Consider the following 20,943-nt stretch of genomic DNA (forward strand, 5'->3'; position numbering starts at 1 on the left):
GACCCAGTTTTTGATTTTTCTTCATCCATGTTATCTTGCACTTTGTTGGTCGCGCCTCCCTGGTAAACTGAATGATAATGATGATTCTCAGAGACATCTCCATTTATTCATTCATTAAGACAGGTCATAATAGCAGGTATAATTTACCTGTCAAAAAAAATTTCATACCTATCCTAGCATTCTGTGATTGGTTACGATCAATCGCTGTACTTTAAAGTACGAACAGTTTGCCATTTGAAATCATTGTGTGCAACGTCTTTTTTTTCACTAATATACTTTTAACATATTTGAGAATTCTAAAAAGTCGTCTTGGGTCATCTCAATAACCAAAAATCTAGGACCGCACGATCGGACCAACTGATACCAATCATGGGGATGGCTTATCAAAGTACTGCCTTATTGTTTTTTCTTTTAAATACAGCATAACCACCATCGACTTCTGTGTGTGAGTGTCAAGACAACATGAATTTATGTTCATTTGTGCAAATTCTGGGACACTTTTGCAAAGCTAATGTTAGCATCGCCGTTACATATGAGTTGTTGTTCTTTCCTCGGCACGTATATGAATGCACGTATATATAATTCCATCCCGTAGATTTTGGATATGTTTGAAAATTCATGAAGCTATTGCATTGGCCCCACGAGTTGCAGTAAGTAGCATGTAGCCAATAGCTTGGTTAGTTTTGTTGTCGTGAATTGTTAAATTGTAGGTCCACACCTGGTGTTTTTTGAAACACAATTGCATTCGACAGAAATGGTGTAGCCAAGCACTGCTGTGGATCCAACGTTGAACATTTTATTTTTTTTGCTACTTGTTTATCTCTTGCTTTTTGTTTATAAGTTTCATCGGCTAGAAATAAATGGTATCATCTGTAGCAAGATCTAATTTCAGCTTGAATTTCTCGCATTCATCACAAGAATCCCATTTTCTTGGTTTATTCGCCAATCTTAAAGAATGAAAATTTTGACTGTAATAGCGATAAGACACTCCATGTTGATATTCTTTTCGGTAAAATTCATCATTTTCATCGTGAAGTGCGACGGTAGATACCTTCTATCATTTTCTCGTCTCGTGAAATGGCTGTCGTGTGTAGGAAATGACAATAAATGTGTACGAACATTTTCCATTATTTCTTTGGAGAATTTGGATGAAGGTGGTGCATATCGCCCCCCCCCCGTCAACAATTTATTCAACTCGTTTTCTGAAAAAATATTACTTTGTCAATCTCCTAGTAAACATGAACCATTTGAAAATATGCGTAAACTCATCCCTGGTAAAAAATGCCGAGTAATTCTAAACATCTCTTCCAGTAACAATAAATCATTTGTTTTAAAAAAAGTTCATCGTCGTTCAAAATATCTCTCTAATGAACATGAAACCATTCAAAACATGTATAGTCATCCCCGACACACATGTTTTCAAATGTTTTGAAGAAAGCTTACCATCATTGAAAACTTCTCTTCGTTTGCGAGATAATTCGACAAGTTTTCTACTTATAGTACTCATCGTTGCACCTTCAAAAATAGATATAGAAAGTACCTACGTACCACTTTCAAACACTGATAAACACCTGAATAAACTTCAACACAAAATTCACGCAACACACGTTAAGCATAACTGATTGTTTACTGCAATTTGCTTAATTATTTTATTTCTGATCGGGATATTATAAGCTTATATCGTCATAGTTACGCTATCAATAAAGAGGGTCATAACTCCCTTGGGACATTATAGATTTTATAATTCCCTCTACCTTTCACAAGTAAAAATAAATAGAAATGAAAACTGAACCATATTTTATTTATTCACGTCATTACAAATAATAAATGTACAATTTTGAAATGTTCCCTGAAAATTACTTCCGCCACTGGAAACAATTTCTTCTTTTGTATGGCTGGAGCTTCTGTTCACTACAGTAGAGGTACCTGCCTCTTCTGATGACAAAGTAGACAACATACGCGCCGTTTTATTTCTCAATTCGATGCTATCCTCCAAATACCCCTCCGCCACCGTGGAACTTTTCCAACCTCCGTGTCTTTTTAAGTTAGTCATAGTTGCTCCTGCATTGGCTAGAGCAGTAGCAGAAGTACGACGAAGGCAATGTCCCGTATAGGAAGATGAGTTAGGCAATCCTAAATACATTGCGATTTTGCTGGGGATTTTCCCAAACATGTTAAGTCTTAATAAAGGCAAAGCGGAGAACTCTTTTTCATCCACAACTGTAAATTTCTTCGATACACCAGTTTTATTTTCCGGTACGTTCACTACCATAACGGAATCCCGGTCCTCTATATCCGATATCTTCATATTCAAAAGTTGCTGACTTCTGCATCCTCCAAAATAACCCATAATCAAAACAACCTATAACAAAAAAAGGAAATAAATACACACAAAAAGGAAATCTTATGCAATAAATGAATATCATTAGGAGCGTCCTTTAGGAATCTGATAATATCTTTAGGAGATAAAACAGCAGACTTTTTCGGCTTATAACTCTTACTCTTCCGTTTCAAAAAAGCCTGTAGTTCATTGAACTTGGTGATATCTCGTTTCTCATGTATAGTCACCATCGATTTTAGCATTGACCATTTAGTCCATAAAGAATTCGGACTATACGTTTCTGACTGAAACGAATAAACACAATTACTACCAAATCTACCGAAAAACATAGAAAATTCCTTACCAGTTCTTGAAAATATGCCAGAAATACAGTTTCAGTGACATCTTTTGGCATAACATTTTTCCGTGTCAGCCAGTCCAGATATATCTTGTATTCTTTTTGGTATACGGCTTCACTTTTCGATGGAATTAATGATTCTCTTGCTTGTTCAGCTTTTTTCAAAATATCCTACATTATATTTGGGGTAGAAAACACGTTTTTACCGCAAACTCAGCTTGATAACAAAGTTCTGTTTATAAACAAGTAACATAGCAACAACCTAGCAACAAGAAAACTCTACTATAATCAACGGTACCTGATTCAAATATACCGGGAAGGTAATGAATTGGTACATTTTTCCGTTTCAAAAATGAACAAAATTTTATTGAAATCGGTCAGAAATAAAATTATCTATGTACCACGGGAATTAATGAGCCTTAATAACCTCAGGCAATTGCTGTCCCTCGGGCCAGAGGCCCTCGGGACGCAAACTTTGCCATCGGTAATTAAGGCCCTCTTAATTCCCTTGATACATAAATAACTATTCAGTCAAAGTCAAAGGGAATTAATTGTACAGTTTGGGAATGTGTTTTTTCTGTAGATTTGAGTTATTATTCAGTGATTCGAAGGCTCAGGCGATTTGAAAAAAGTCGAAAACATTCGCAGGAAAAAATAATATGAAAAAACTGATCCGTTGTTTTGACTGAAACTGCGGTTAACTATTCAGTTATAAATTGAAAAAAGACTTCCTCTTAAATTAATACAGGATAATTCATGATAAAATTTTGCTATTCGAAAATTTGGGAAATCCCAAAAGCCGAAGTTCATGCAAACAACGACGCGGGAAATATTCAGTGAACAATATACTTTGAATATAGTAGACCACAGTCCATACAGAAAGCAGTAATGATTGAAAATTATTTATTTTTTACATTTTCTTTTCACTATGCTCTAATCATTCTGTTATATATTTTCAGCAACTTTTCAATAGCAGCTTTCGTCCCATCATGTTTGCGATGATATTTTTCATCTCTGGTCAGTTTCATGAGCTTGGAACGTTTCGTATTATTTGATATAATTTTTCCTATTCCTCTTTCCAAAATTTTACAAGAAATTGACAGGGCTTGTTGATATTTTATCTTGCCTAAATTTGAATCCAACATTGTTTTCACCACTTCCTGAATCTGTAGGTATGCGTATTTGCCCACAAGCTCATTCGTTGCTTTGTATTTCTTCTCTGAGTTACTCAATACCTGTTATTTCAAAGGATTTCATTTTCTGAAATGTGCCTGAAATCACATATTGGCTCGAAGTTGAGCTGCTCCATAAAAACAATAGTTTTTTTATATTTACGGTGGAGTAGCCAAACAGAGCTGTACTCGACAAATATTCCAATATATTTATAACAGTTACTTTCACCTATATCTTGTTTTCTCAAACTTTCCCAGACCGCTTCATTTTTCAGTAGTAATGTAAATTTTCATACTTTTTTTGAACCACTATTTCTATTTTCAGATGATATCAACTCCGCAGTACCAGATCACGCGGTGGAACGGGAATACAGTCAGTACCACTTGGCTCTCCTCTCTTAGGTTAATCTATCCTGCACTGATAATTAATGACACTCTAATACCACCCAATGAATTTATTGACGAAAATTGCTCAGATATCAGTCTGGTATAATCCAATGTCCATTGTGATATTACTCATGGTCGTTCGATTTTCTGACAGGAATTCTCCGGGTTCTCTTATGAAGGAACGTTGGCAAAAGCGAGTATTTCGATTTTATTACAAAAATACTCATACTGATTTTATTTGAATGACTCAAATAAGTATGTGAGACAAAGGAAATTCCATTCATCACCTCTGAAAGTATACCTGAGAGGTTGATGCTACTATATTTTCATATATTGTGTTCTGTACAGGTTGGGTGTTTCATTATATAAAATAATATAATAATAATATTATATATATATATATATATATATATATATATATATATAATTTATAATTTATTTAATCAAGTTTGATATCATTCCTCAGGCAGATACCTTATCTTAAAGATACTTCTTACCTTGATTAGCTCAGTCGGATTTCTCTAAGCATGCAGCGCCCTCTCTCTCTACAGGTAGAGTTCTTGGAAAGGTCTTATTTGTTTTAAAAAATATTGTGCCAAATAAATTTTCAAAAAAGATAATAAATATAATATTGAATTCCAAAACTATGGCACTAATACAATCAACCTTAACCTTAACCTACCTACACCTGCGAAAAATATCTTAAATTTTAAATCATGAACAGAATTACACCACAAAATACCATTCTATAATAACACAACACAACAAAGATTTTGTTTCGGGGTTGAAATTAGATGATTTTAATGTATTTCCACGTGTTAAAACCGAAAGTAACCATAAAAATTATATATTAGCTCTTGTTTTCAAGATATAGTATCATATTATATATATGTATATTGAGTTTTCAACAAATGAAATATTTCATCACCAACAGTTGGTACACATGTTTGTTTACATAACACCCCTCTCATCAGCTGTTCTTAAGTAGTAAACATAACCTATGTGAGTTTGTCAATTGTACGCACGTGGTTGCTATTGAAATTATCGTTTGAAGTTTATTTTTAAATTAATTTAATTGCTGATCTGAAATGCCTCGAAAGTGTGTGAATTCTGTCGATAGCTTTTGCTATATATGTGGTGAAATAACATTTAAGGCTCAGAAACGTAAAATGACACCTATCGTTAAGACAGCCTATGAACATTATTTTGGTGTGAAAGTTGGGGACCAAGATAAATCATGGGCTCCTCATATATGTTGTAATTCTTGTTCCGTCATATTGCGAGAGTGGCTGAAAAATAAAAACCGGACAATGGCTTTTGCAGTACCTATGGTTTGGCGTTAGCCTACCAATCATACAGACGACTGTTATTTCTGCCTAACTCCTCCCATTGAGCAAGGTTCATCTATGAAGAAAAGAGGAACGGTTAAATACCCTAATCTCCCATCTGCTCTTCGGCCTGTACCACACTCAGACAATTTGCCAGTCCCTTCTCCACCCCAAAACTATGAAATTTTAGAGGAAGGTGATGAAGACTGTTTAGAAGGAGCAACCCATCCTTCTACATCCTATGACCCTGATTTTGAGGTAAGCGATAGGTCTAGTGATCCGCACAGAATCAGTCAAGCAGAGTTGAGTGACCTTATAAGAGATCTTCGCTTGTCTAAGGAAAAGGCTGAGCTGTTAGGGTCAAGACTACAACAGTGGAATCTTCTAAAACATGATGTGAAAATATCTCAGTACAGACAGCGTCAAAAAGATTTGCTTCCTTTTTTTGAGAAAAAAGAAAACCTCGTAGTTTGTTCTGATGTTAATGGTTTGATGGACTGCTTGAATTTGGATCACACTCCATCTGAATGGAAACTGTTTATAGACTCTTCAAAACTAAGCCTAAAAGCTGTACTTCTGCATAATGGAAATCAGCTACCCTCTATTCCTATAGGTCATGCAGTTCACATGAAGGAAACGTATATAAATATGAAAACACTTCTCCAATCAATCAAATATGAACAACACAAGTGGCACATCTGTGGTGATCTGAAAGTCATTGCTGTACTCCTAGGAATGCAATTAGGGTTCACCAAGTACTGTTGTTTTTTGTGTCTGTGGGACAGTCGGGATAGAAAATCTCACTATAAAAAAATGAACTGGCCTACACGAGACCTAAACCCTAATGAGAAAAATGTAGTTTACGAGCCTCTTGTAGATCCTAAGGATGTTCTCCTTCCCCCATTACATATTAAGTTGGGACTAATGAAAAACTTTGTGAAGGCCATGGACCAGGAAGGACAAGCTTTTTAAGTACTTGAGAGCAAAGTTTCCCAGGTTGAGTGATGCTAAAGTCAAGGAAGGCATCTATATTGGGCCTCAAATCCGTGAAATCGTAAATGATCCTGCTTTTGACATGATTTTAACAGGAAATGAAAAAAGAGCCTGGGAAGCCTTTAAGGGAGTTGTACATGGGTTATTAGGTAACAAAAGAGATGATAACTTCACAGCATTGGTTAAAGAGCTTCTTCAAGCTTACCACCAACTTGGATGCAACATGTCCTTAAAAATTCATTTTCTTCACTCCCATCTTAATTTCTTCCCACAAAACTGTGAAGCTGTGAGTGACGAACATGGAGAAAGATTCCATTAAGACATTGCCTTAATGGAACAGAGATATCAGGGCCGTTGGAATGAAGCAATGCTTGCAGACTACTGCTGGTCTGTGTGTAGGGATGCTCCAGAAGTGTTTTATAAAAGACAAGCTAAACGACAGCGATCTTACAATGAATCGGATGGACTTAATTGAAATTTGGTGGTACAAACTTCTTTTATTTGTCAAAACACTAAGAATAATGTTTTTTTTTATTAATTTTGTACTTAAAATATTCTAAAAGAAACATAACAATATTGTTTTATGTACTTTCACTTTTCACGTATAGTATAACTACTCTTTAAGATTAAGTACTGTGTATCTCAAAAACCAGAGCTAATAAAAATTTTTCATTGTTATTTTCGTTTTTATCACCCCAAAATTAGTTGAAATTGACTAATTTAGTGTAGGAAACATTCAAAATATATTTTTCTGTTGTGTTGTGTAATTGCTGTTCTGTTGTTAAAATTAAATTGCTACAACGTTCTCTGCCTTATGACAGATTACTAAAATGGCTGCTCAGTGAATGTTTATAAATTAATCATTAATATCAATTTTACAATTGATTATCGTTTGGTTGTTTTATAACAATTCATGTTCTGTATTTTACAAAATTAATTTTTGAAATTTGCATTCAGCAAAATTCATGAGCTCCTTTCCAATTCTTTCACCTAGTAGGCTAGACAATATTTTAGCTACATGGTGTTTTCATATACTGAGTGTTTTTCCTTACACAAATTGAAACTCTTTCAAAATATTGATTTAGATAACTTGAATGAATTGTAATGTTGTTTTGTTTTCTAATATTGATCTAAATGGTTTTATTAATTTGTTTTTTTTTGTGTTTCAGGAAAATATATATCTGGTGACTGATCTTTTCAATACTGGATTGTGACATTTGAATTTCAATGGAAACCAACTAAGGAATGATTCAATTGTTACATTGTATGCGTAACCATTTTACTGAGAACATAAGATAATTTCTAACTGAGGTAAGGTATCTAACCTATATTTTAAATGAACAAACGTATTAACTAGTGTCATTGGTCAAGATTCTTATAAAGAATAAATATCTTAACAATATATATATATATATATATATATATATATATATATATATATATATATATATATATATATATACCGGGTGTCCCACATTTTATGCGACAGGCAATATCTGGTTTGTTGAAGGAGATACACAAAAATGTTCTATACAAAAGTTTTAGGAGTTCATGAGAGCTATATTTTGATATAATGTTTAAATATACAGGGTGTTTGCTGTAGGTGCTACAGACCAAAACTCCATTTTTTAAAATAGAACGCCCTGTATATCATTACATATTCAGATGCTACATTACATTCTGATATCATTTCATGTTTGGTTTCTGAAATTCGGTTACGGCGTTGTTGAGTTATTGCACTTTTCCTTAAATATAAAGTTTCAAAAAAACTTATTTACTCGTACACGAATCCAGTCTATATCTTTTATTAAAGTGAACTAGACTACTACTGAATACAAACCATTATTCTCACCTCTACGATACGATATCGATATCAGTTGAATATAATATTGAAATTCTTGAGAATGTAACTAACTTGAGGGTGAATTGCTTAATATTGCACAATTTCATCAAGTAGCTTATGCTTGTTGATGCCATAGTAACAAATGTTGTTGAATTGTATCTACTTGTCAGTTCGATTCAGTGATTCTTTGCAAAACAGTAACTGTGTTCTTTGTGCGAAAACTCCAGTATGCCTTTCGCGTTCAGTCCAAGTGATTGCATTGATATGTTATTAATTTTTGGGGAATGTCAGAAAAACTGCCGTCAAGCACAACAATATAAAGCATCGTCATCATACGAGATCTGTTAGAACTGGAGATTTAGAGATCAATGTGTTGGCTTATATTATTATTCATCCACATGTTTCTATCCGTACTCTTGCAGAAGAAGTCGGTGTGAGTAAATCTAATGTACAGAGAATTCTGAAAGAAAATAAATACCACCCATTTAAAATTCAGTTGGTACAAGGTTTGAAACCCACGGACTTTGAACGACGACTTGAATTCATTGCTTGTATTCAGGTAATATTACATGAAAGTCCTAACATATTCAGTCAAATTTTGTGGAGCGATGAATCGCGATTCCACAATAATGGAGTTGTGAATCGACATAACAGTTACTATTGGTCTCAAGAAAATCCCCACTGGGTCCGCGAAAGTAATTTTCAAACTACTTGGGGTATTAATGTATGGTGTGGATTGTTCAATGGCCGCATCAAAGGACCTTACTTTTTCAATGAATTGCGATATTTACATTTTCTAGAAAATGATTTGATCCAGTTGATGGAAGATATTCCCATAGCAGAACGACAAGGAATTTGGTGGCAACAAGATGGTGCTCCTCCTCACAATTCACAGGTTGTTACTGAATATCTGGATAGAACGTACCCAAATAGAAGGATTGGTAATAAGGGTCCAATTCGGTAGCCGGCTCGTTCCCCAGATTTATCACCGCTTGATTGGGGTTATTTAAAAGATATCGTTTTCACTACTCCCCCTTTGAATGTGGATGATCTGAAAATGAAAATTCGACTAGCGTGCAGTGATATTACGCCTGATATTATAAGAGCGACTTGTACGAGAGAAGTGATTCGACGTTTCGAAGCCTGTATAATATCTAATGGGCATCACTTTGAACAATTTTTATGACTTATTTCTAGGTACCTACCATTCTTATAAAATGATTTATCAACTTATATTATTTACATTGTTATTAATTAAATATTTGTTTTCGAATACACCTCTTTCAATTTCGCTATTGTTTCATTTTCAAAATGATTCCTGACTGAATTCCACACCTCAAAATTGAAACCATTACTTCGAACACCCAAAATGTTGACTAATTTTCATGTGATCTGATGCAGAAAGAATAATTGTATGAGATATTTCAAAAAATAATAGTCGTTCTCAAGACTTTACATTTTAAGCAATAACTCAACAACGCCGTAACCGAATTTCAAAAACCAAACATGAAATGATATCAGAATTTAACGTTGCATCTGAATATGTAATGATATACAGGGCATTCTATTTTGAAAAATGGAATTTTGGTCTGTAGCACCTACACCAAACACCCTGTATATTTAAAAATTATATCAAAATATAGCTCTCATGAACTCCTAAAACTTTTGTATGAAACATTTTTGTGTATCTCCTTCAACAAACCAGATATTGCCTGTCACATAAAATGTGGGACACCCGGTATATATATATATATATATATATATATATATATATATATATATATATATATATATATATATATATATATATATATATATATATATGTATATACCGGGTGTCCCACATGATTGATTTTCCCGTATTTCTCACTCATCTGCTGTCCAAGAGCCAATATTCGAAGGGGGAAGCGGGAAGCCAATATTATCCAATCATTTTCGTAATGCCCCGTCACGTGTTTCTTTTGTAAATAAGCCTTATTTGCCAAAGTTCAATGGGTCAGGTTGGTATGAAAGATGTAAAAATACCAACTCCTATATTCGAACCTGAGCCATCTGAATTTGGCATCACTGTTTCGATTCTTCAAAAGGGACTTCATTAGAGTGTTTTAAGTTGTACTAAAATATGTAGGAACCAAGGCCGTCGTCGTGGGAGCCTCCCCCCCTACTTTTTTGACTTGGGAAAAAGTTGGTACATTTTTGGCCGTAAAGATAGAAAAAAATAATAGTAACAAAATGAATAAACATTATAATAATAAAAATGAGAGAAAAGAAAGGGAGATGTAATATGAAAAGGGAAAGAACCAGGAGAAGGTTGAAATTTCCCAACATGCATAAATTGGAGATCAAATACTTTGAAATTCTGAGTTGTTTGAAAATTTCAAAAAAGTTTAATTTTTCCCAAGTAAGAGAACAGTTCACAAATTTGGTAGTGATAATTTTACAAAATTCTCAACTTTTTGCTATTTCTTCGACTTGGAAAAGTTGTAAAATTTCGGGCCGTGAAGATAGAAAAAATAATAGTAGAAAACAATAAGCATAATATTATTTAAGTGTTGTTTCCTTTCATTTGTACTGAATATTCCTATACATGGTGGATATGGTGGAAGACCAAGGACCTTGGTCCAAAATAGAATAATTCCCATAATTATTTTTATAATTACCAAAATTTATTTTTGTTTGTGCATACCCTAATGGGCATAAGCATTCAGCCAATCTTTGGATAGCTCAGTAAGAAAATTAATATATTATAGTAGTAACTAATCCCTCGGCTTTCATTTTCTTGGAAGTTGGGAAATTTTGCTGGTGAGCTCGGGAACATTTGGATTCCCTCCCCCCCCGGTTTTTCTTTTCGCCCTGGCCCTGGTAGAAACCATGTCTCAACGAACTAAAAAAATTCTTTCGTTGGCTAAAGCAAATGCTTTTAGAGGTAAGTTTGTTTTTGTTATTTTATAATTTGAACAGCCAAATCAATTCTGTGATTCCAAATATCTTATGTGTCTGTGCACGTTTATTTTATTTCAACTTTATGCTTCATATATGATCTACTGAAAATCTACCAGAACACTGTCTCTTCTTTTACTAGCTGTACCGAATGAAAAGTTATTCCTAGTTCATGATAAATACATGTTTTATCAAAAATTCGAATGATGAATAATTGTAATCAGTTGACGAATACTGAAATGGTTCTTCAGAATTATAAGCCAATTAAAAAATATTATTAATTTGACAACACTCCGGAGTCTAAATACTGAAATATTTCTGAAAATAATTGATTTATTTGTATTTCGAAAACAACATTCACTTGGCGGCCAAATTATGGAACAGGAGAATTTCGAGAAAAATCCTGAAAGTCTGTTCTGGCGTGATTTTGCAATCGGTTTCAAACTGGCTTGATAAACAACAGCTTACAACTAGATGAAAATGGGATATCATAATATATTATTTTTCCCCTCGCAATCACTTATCACTCCTATAAGCGCATTTCGAAAACCAAGTTATTTTCGTAAGTAGGGATCGTTATCTCAACTCACTACTACGTTATCGAATTTCACATCTAGGAGTGAAATTACTTGTGTGCTAGAGGAACAAATAATACTTGTCATTGATTGATAACACAGGCGTCAAGTATCCCAATTTCGGTGATAATTTTTGCTTGTTCTGTACAACCACTTATAGAACAATTAATCTTGATTTGCAAGAAAAAGAAAATGAATTCGAAAGCATTCTCACTGAAACAGAAAAAATTACTCTCAAGTCTTGTAGTAGAATTGTTATCAGAGGAAAAAGAGAGCGAGGAGTTCTTATTTTATTTTCTCAAAAAATGAGACAACACCTCTATTTTTTAGTGAAAGTGAGGGAGAGATTTGTGAAAGACAATGATTACTATTTCATACTGATGGAAAATCCTCTTCAGTACAAAACAAAAGTTGTGTACAAATATGCTGAAAAATGTGACGTCGTAAAATCCCAAAAGAATCAGTGCTACTAAGTTACGTAAGCATTCGGCACCTGTTACACAGTTACTGCAATTTTTGATAAGTGAAAAGTGAAAGTTGAAGTGCAACTGTCCAGGTTTATGGGACATACCCTCAAAACGCATTGTGATATCTAGTACTTATACTTATACTACGTATAGTACCTATCATACAGCCAAAATATCCAAACTTCTGCTCCTCGCAACAGAAGGAGGTTTGGAAAAATATACCGAATTATCATTGGATGAAATCAACATTGATATGAACTCGATTGTTGAGAAGTGTGACTTTGAAGAAAGAACATCTTCGATACATGATGAAATGATCAAGAACACATGACCAAGAATGAACAAGAAAAAAGTATTCATCTAAAAATGTCATGGTCTACAGAACATAAAAAATATTGCAAAATATGAAAAACAGATTGAAAGCAAAAGAGCTCCAAATGAATACGAGATCACTAAAGTCTATTCAAATCCAAGATAGAGTGAAACAAAACAAAACCGAAGCGTGATGTTCATGTGATCGCCCAGTGTCAGATGGAAAGGGCAGCGTTCATTGGTGAATTCGCCTTCTTGATACGAGTTCGGTACCACCACAGGGTTGTAATCAGTCGTTTGCGTGTTTGTGTGGCGTGCGTTATAGTATATTGTTTAAAATTGTTTTCCAAGATGTCCAGTACACACACTGCTGATGACACTGTAAGCTATCCTCTGAGTCCAGCCAGGAAACGATCCAAAAAAAGACATTTGAGTGTTGAGATAAAAAAAGTGATTTTAAATGTGTTCAAGAAAGAGATGGAAGAAATTGAGACATCGACTGTCGACGAAGTCGTATCGAAAGTTTCCGATAAAATTGAAGTGTGTTGCGCTTCGATTTACAATGTTTTACGGAAATATAAACAAAATCATACATTTTCCAAACGGAATACAAATCAGAATCGTCAAACCATTATAAAATCAATAGATGATGCTGATAAACATGCAATCAGGACGAAAGTGCATGAGTACTTTTTCAGAAATGAAATACCCACGATAGACAAAGTACTCACAGAAATAAATGAAGATGTTTTATTGCCAAATTTCAAGCGGTCAACATTCCATAAAGTATTGAAACATTTGAATTTTTTGTATGGAAAAAAAGAGGGCGCAATAGTTTATTATTGGATAAAGAGGAAATTGTGTTATGGAGGAGAGAGTATTTGACCAAAATTAAATATTATAGGGAACAACAGAGAACAATTTATTACATGGAAGAAACCTGGGTTAATGCTAGTCGTACTAACCCTAAAGTATGGGTCGATGAAACTGTGACCTCATCTAGAAGGGCCTTTCTAGATGGACTATCCGCCGGATTAACAAATCCATCAGGTAAACTTATATTTATATATAGACCTGCCTCAATCTCAATATATAAAAAGTAACCTTCGTATTTTTTTTTTACTTACATACCTCTTCATAATTTCAGGTAAAGGAAAACGGCTTATTATTTGTCACATCGGCAATGAGAATGGGTTTATTGCTGAAGGGCTGTGGTGTTTCGAGTCGAAGAAAACTGGATACTATCACGAAGAAATGAACGGTGAATCTTTCAAACAGTGGTTTTCCAAAGTTCTAATCCATCTGGAGGATAATGCTGTGGATAATGTGTGGACAATGCACCTTATCATTCGCGACGGTTAGAGAATATTCCGACAACGTCGTCAAAGAAGGTTGAAATCCAAAATAGCCGCGATCAAAGAATATTAGCTTTGAAGACTCATTGATAAGAGTACAGCTACTAGAAATTGTCAAGGAGCGCAAGCTTGAGTACCAAAAATATATAGTCGACGAGATGGCAGCAGGCCAAAACAAAATTGTTCTTCGCCTGCCTCCATACCACTGCGAGCTCAATCCCATCGAGTTAATATGGGCGGATGTGAAGAATATTGTAGTTCAGGATAACACCACGTTCAAATTTGCAGATCTCAAAATACTTTTTGATGAGGCTTTGAAAACAGTCACAGCGGAGAAATGGGAGAAGTGTGTTCGGCATGTGGTATCGGAAGTTTGAGACAAAGATGTGGAAGCTTGATAACATAATAGAGGCACAAATCGAGCCACTGATAATTCAGATTGGTGAGGATGACACTACTGATGAAGAGACAAATTCATCCAGCTGAATAATTTTGATTAATATTCCTTTTGATTTTACCTAAAATAAAAATTATCAATAAAGAAATAATTACGTCTCTTTTCATATAATGCTTGAGTGCGCTGTGAAAAATTCAATGAAAATCTTTTTATATTACACATATTATCTGCATTTTTCCCGTTAAACTGCAAAATTTGTGTATTTCACTCGTTATTATAAAAAAGTTTTCCAAAGTATGATATAGCATTTGCGATCAACAAGATGTTGGTTCTGAATATGACCTTGGCCAATTCTTGAGATTTTCAATATCACGGCATGTCAATGTTTACATCCACTCTATCTTGAATTTGGATTGACTTTAGGTTTGGGGAAGAATATCCTGGTATGTTTGATGATCGGAAGTGGACACCTGTGAAAGCTGTTGTTTACAATATTTATACTGGTAAATTAATCATTTCAGAGTGAAGGTGGTGGCAGTTGACCATAGCATAACTTGGTTGCCGCGGATTAAGCCGAATACGATTTTTCACTTTTAGTTCTCATTAACTTCCAACAATGTTTCATTTTGAATTCAGTGAAATAAACTACGAAATATAAAAGTATTGGTTTGAATTCATATGTACATTCTCCCCGATTTCCTACTTATTTTCTTGCCCCTCTAGAAAAAAAATTTGATTGCGCTTCAGTGAAAAATATTATTATTCATAGAGTGTTTGGATTATCATCCATTTGTCGTCAGTTTCAAGACATGCCGAACATCTGTCTCAAAGGTTTAATCTTTCAAAAAACAGCAAAGCTCTTGCACTTGCTGCCCCAGGAGGTTTTTCCCTGAGGCATAGAGCCTGGAGAAATTCTAGAATATCAACTCTTTTCTACTCTCCACTGGTACCCACGATGTTCTCTGAACATTACAGGATTTTCATTTTCGTCAGAAACAATCTGTTTAAAGAAAACAATTTGTTTAAAATTTGTTTTTCCGTTAACCAGCTGTCGCACCCCTACGTACGAATACCCTCAGAAGTCAAAACTTGTGCGAGCTAAGCATTAACGAGGTCTTACCTTTTAACGTGTGATTCCTAACACGGGTTGGACGATAGCCAGTGAAAATCGATCGTTCAGACTAGGGCTTGAACCACCGACCAACACGGCAGTCAATTCGAGTGAGTGAACAAAGCATCCACGTTGATCCGACCGACCAGAAACAATATATAAAAAATTATACAGATCGTAAAAGTTCAGTTTATTCTTCATCTTCACGAATCTTATTAACTAATAATCTAAAAACAATTGTCAGTATTGCCAGAATTTTCGAAAGTCCATCTGAATTGCCATTTCGTTGAAAATGAAGTGGAAATAAATAAAAAATAAACCAACAATCGAAACTTTATTCTTTAAATCATTCAATGAATAAATATACTTGCAGAATTAAAAAAGATTAAACATATCTATCTATCTTTTTTTCAACATACAAAACTGGAATTAGATTAGGCAACGTTGTTGGGCTCAGGATTGTGACCTCAGATCAATAAATACGTATATTCTGATTCAACTTGGATAGAAATATGTGTTTAGCTCAAGAAATTAGGAAAGTTACTTTTGTAATATATATATATATATATATATATATATATATATATATATATATATATATATATATATATATATATATATATATATATATATCTCGGAGCAACGAGTCTTGATAAAAATGTAGTTCTACTCGACGACATCAAACCCGCTCGTCCACCATTATTTGAAATGAATAATTATCAAAGCAGAAATAATAATGATAACGTTAATTCAACAACATTTATAACAGGAATAATACAAAGTATGCTAAAATGAAGTCGTAAACAAAAAGTACAGTACCTATATGGAAGTTTAAGTCACAATTGTGATAGCAGATATTTTTTCAAAAGAAATATCAAGTTCTGTAGATTCGTGGTGTTTTTGAACTAACAAGCTACTCTACTATGAAATATCGAATTCATTCCATATTTTGTATGTACATAATACGTGTGGAATAATCACGTTTCGTGTTGATCAGTTATCTGAATCTCATGAAAGTCAACATTCGAATGTTTCAAATTCTTCTTCACAGCTAAACTGTTGAGGAGTTTCACTGATAATTATAATTTTATGGGAGAAATTCTTTAACACGAATCTAAATTTAGCTGAAAAAACGAACATCGGAAAAAATATTTACTATACTAATAAAAAGCAAACGAATGAACTACAAAAACGGCTGCGCATGATCAGGTGAAAAATATCCAGGGAATAATTATGTTCCATTTCTTTCACAGATGTTGACAAAAAAACCTTTTAGAAAGTTTTGATAAAAAATGAGAAACTAGAATGCGATTTTGTTTTGTTGAGTGGTGCGTTGTCATATGACTATCATTGTTTTGTCAATATTCTATTGGATATTTTGAATTTTTTTGATATGGCCGAACAGTTTACATTCAATGAATATGCAGATATGCATGTATTTTATGGACGAGCATTTTGCAATGCTGCAGAAGCTCGTCGTCTGTATTCCGAGCATTTTCCCAATCGAACGGTACCGTCAAGAGAAACATTCGAGCGTGTCGATCGCAGCTTGAGGGAGACAGGTATGTAATAATTGATAATTAATTTGAGCACGTTGTTTTATTTCGATATTATTGTAGGTACAGTTTTGCCAAAACGAGGTGGTGAGGGCGCTCCTAGGACTTTACGTACCGTTGTATTGGAGGAAAATATTTTGTAGAGATGGAGTTATCAACTCTCATAATCTCCATATATGGGCCGAAGAACATCCCCATGGGATATTGCAAACCAAACACCAACGGAAATTCAACGTGAATGTTTGGGCTGGTATCATAGGAAACCATCTTATAGGACCATTCATTCTACAGGACAGATTTAATGGAGAACTATATTTGGAGTTCATTCAGAACGATTTGAATGGCCTTTTGGAACATGTTCCATTGCAAGCCCAAAGAGATATGTGGTTTATGTATGATGGCGCTCCTCCTCATTTTAGTTTGATTGTGCGTGACCATCTGAACCATATTTTCCACAATAGATGGATTGGTAGAGGTGGGCCATATTCATGGCCATCGCGGTCTCCGGATTTAAATCCATTGGATTTATTTCTGTGGGGGCATCTAAAAAGCCTTGTTTACGCTACACCTATTCACACAAGAGATGCATTGTTGAATAGAATAACATTACATTGTGAAGCCATACGAAACGACCCTGGAATGCTATTTCAAGTACAGAGAGGGTGTCTTCGCAGACTAAGAAAATGTATAAAGAGAGGAGGTGGTCATATCGAGCAGTTTCTGTAGCGGATTTTTCATTTCTGTTTGCTCTTGAGGCTCTTGAGTTTCGTTAGTTAAACGTGTTTGCATTATAAAAATTCGTTATGAACATTTTACCTATCATTTCCATTTTCCTTAAAAACTAATATTTTCGAATAATGGTAGACATCTCAGGATAAATGTTGTTGAATTAACGTTATCATTATTATTTCTGCTTTGATAATTATTCATTTCAAATAATGGTGGACGAGCGGGTTTGATGTCGTCGAGTGAAACTACATTTTTATCAAGACTCGTTGCTCCGATCGACTTTCCACACGAGTACTTTTATTCATAAAATTGTCCAAGTAACCTTAATTTGTTGAAAAATATTGAAAAATATCTGTCATTTCAAAGTTTTAGGGTGTGGACCATCGAGGGTAGTCCGTTCCTGACTTTGTAGCAAAACAACTGACTCCTGCATGAAAGTTCATCGAAGGAATTCATTTGTTTAGTCAATTACCAAAATTTGGATGATTTTGAATATTCACTTGAAAAGTTATCAAAGAAAAACATTTTTCATTTTATAACTTCGAGAGCCCGTTACTTGGTAACGAAGGATATATATATATATATATATATATATATATATATATATATATATATATATATATATATATATATATATATATATATATATATATATAGAGGAGAAGGTAATCGTTGCTGACTAGTTAGGAATGGAACCAACAAATAATGGGGCTAAGCAGCAAATGAAAGGGTACTCTTTAAATTTTGTCCAAGCTTTCGGAAATTTAATAAATTGTTTCCATCATCAGGGATGTTACAATTTGAGGGTGTAAGTAATATTCATATATAATTATGGATGGTTAGACTTACAACTTTTTTGAGGATGTTTCATACGATGGTTATGTAAAATATTGGACACAACATGATGGATGAACATTGATACAATACATTTATAAAACTGGTTAAAGGATGTCTAATATTGGATAAACTATTTGTGAAGAAAGTTACAGTTTAAAATTAATTTGAAGGAAGAATAATGTCATATGTCGAAATTTCACAAAACATTAATTTGGAGGGATTGACAGATAGTTGACATGACATATGTCAGTGGTTCTAGTGATAAAAGCTGTTACCAACTTTGACTTGTAAAGAATTATTTTTGGAAATTTCTACCTATGCAGCTTTTTTTTTTATTTTAAAGTGAATGTAAGATAATAACATTTGGATTAAAGTATGAAGTATATTATTCTATCAATGCTAAAATGGGTGAATTCATTGAAACATTGTTATATGGATTTTTATCTAACGTCAAAAGATAGGAATATATCTCACTAAGATGATTAATATCTGTTTTTTTGTTTATGCAATTTTTATTTTCAGCAATGAAGGCCATTTCAAGAAAGGACCTTTTTATTAAATGTGTTTCACTAGCTAAGACCTTAGTGGCATCAAAATTCATATGGTGGTCAAACTTATTGACATGTTCAGCTAGAGCACATCTTTCAGGATGGTGTCTACAATCGCTTTTGTGAGAAGTTATTCTGGAGCTTAAAGTTCTTGACGTTTGACCAACATAGATTTTGTTGCAAGATTGACATGGAATACTATATATTACATTTATTCGAGAAGTAATGAGGGGTTTATCTTTAACTCTGGTGTGTAAAGTTCTAATCGTGAGAACTGCTTTGGTGGCTATTTCAATATTGGGTAATTCATTGAAAATTCTAGAGAGTTTGGGAGTGATCTCCATAATGAAGGGTAAAGTACTATAAAAAACTGGGGTTGGAGCAATATTAATTCCATTGTTTTCAATTATATTTGGATTTGGTGGTAAGGTTATATTAATGTCTGATATGGATGAGGAATTAAACAAAATATTTTTTAACATACTCAAAGGATACGAATTATCTAGAAAAAGTTTAAGCAAAATATCAAGATTTTTTTTGTGAAATCGGATGTCAGAGATTTTCAACACTCTATTTTTCATTTGTTTCACTAGATTCACTTTCATCGAGTATTTGTGATATGACCAGTAGTTGATATATCTTCCTGAACTACAAGGTTTTCTGTACCAATCTATCACAATATTATTATTGGTAGTTCTGATGAACCTTGTGTCAAGAAATGGCACGGAGTGGTCAGTGTCTTCTGCTTCCATAGTAAATTGAATGTAGGGATCATAGCTGTTAAGTGTGTCAAGAATCTCTTCAGTACAGTCCATTGGTAATGCAACAATGATATCATCAACGTATTTTTTCAAAAAGTGAGGTTTAAAAGATAAGACAGGTAATACTGTGTCTAATAGGTCATCCATAACATATGCAGCTAGGATTGGTGAAATTGAAGCACCCATTGGTGTTCCAAATGTTTGTTTATAGATTTTGTTATCGAATGAAAAATAAGTATTGTCAAATAGAAATTGAATAAGGTTAATGAAATTGTCTTCTGAGAGAGTACAATGCAATTTAATATTGTTCCATTGTTTGTGGATTGCTCTTATGCACGCATCCTCATATACATTGCTGAATAGCGATACCACGTCCAAACTGGCTAGAATGTAATTAGGTGGTAATATGGTGTTGTTAAATATATTTGTTACTTCGAAAGAATCTTTTATGTAGTATTCATTGTCAAAGTCATATGCCTTCGTCAAGATATCAGTTAACAATGCAGCAATTTTTTCGGTAGGAGATCCTATCGAGGCTACAATTGGTCTTACTGAAAGTGAGTGAGATATATTCCTATCTTTTGACGTTAGATAAAAATCCATATAACAATGTTTCAATGAATTCACCCAATCTAGCATTAATAGAATAATGTACTTTATACTTCAATCCAAATGTTATTATCTTACATTCACTTTAAAATAAAAAAAAAGCTGCACAGGTAGAAATTTCCAAAAATAATTCTTTACAAGTCAAAGTTGGTAACAGCTTTTATCACTAGAACCACTGACATATGTCATGTCAACTATCTGTCAATCCCTCCAAATTAATGTTTTGTGAAATTTCGACATGTGACATTATTCTTCCTTCAAATTAATTTCAAACTGAAACGTTTTTCACAAATATTTTATCCAATATTAGACATCCTTTAACCAGTTTTATAAATGTATTGTATC

At 33.7% G+C, this 20,943-nt stretch overlaps 1 pseudogene; it reads left to right on the plus strand.

The window, feature by feature from the left end:
* The window catches only part of LOC141485282 (cyclin-dependent kinase 9-like), a 332,045-nt pseudogene that overhangs the window by 228,351 nt on the left and 82,751 nt on the right, over positions 1 to 20,943 (plus strand).

Source organism: Leptinotarsa decemlineata, unplaced genomic scaffold (assembly GCF_025532065.1).
Source record: "Leptinotarsa decemlineata unplaced genomic scaffold, Ldec_3_MD MMD2_tig00026314_RagTag_RagTag, whole genome shotgun sequence".
NCBI classification, from domain to species: domain Eukaryota; kingdom Metazoa; phylum Arthropoda; class Insecta; order Coleoptera; family Chrysomelidae; genus Leptinotarsa; species Leptinotarsa decemlineata.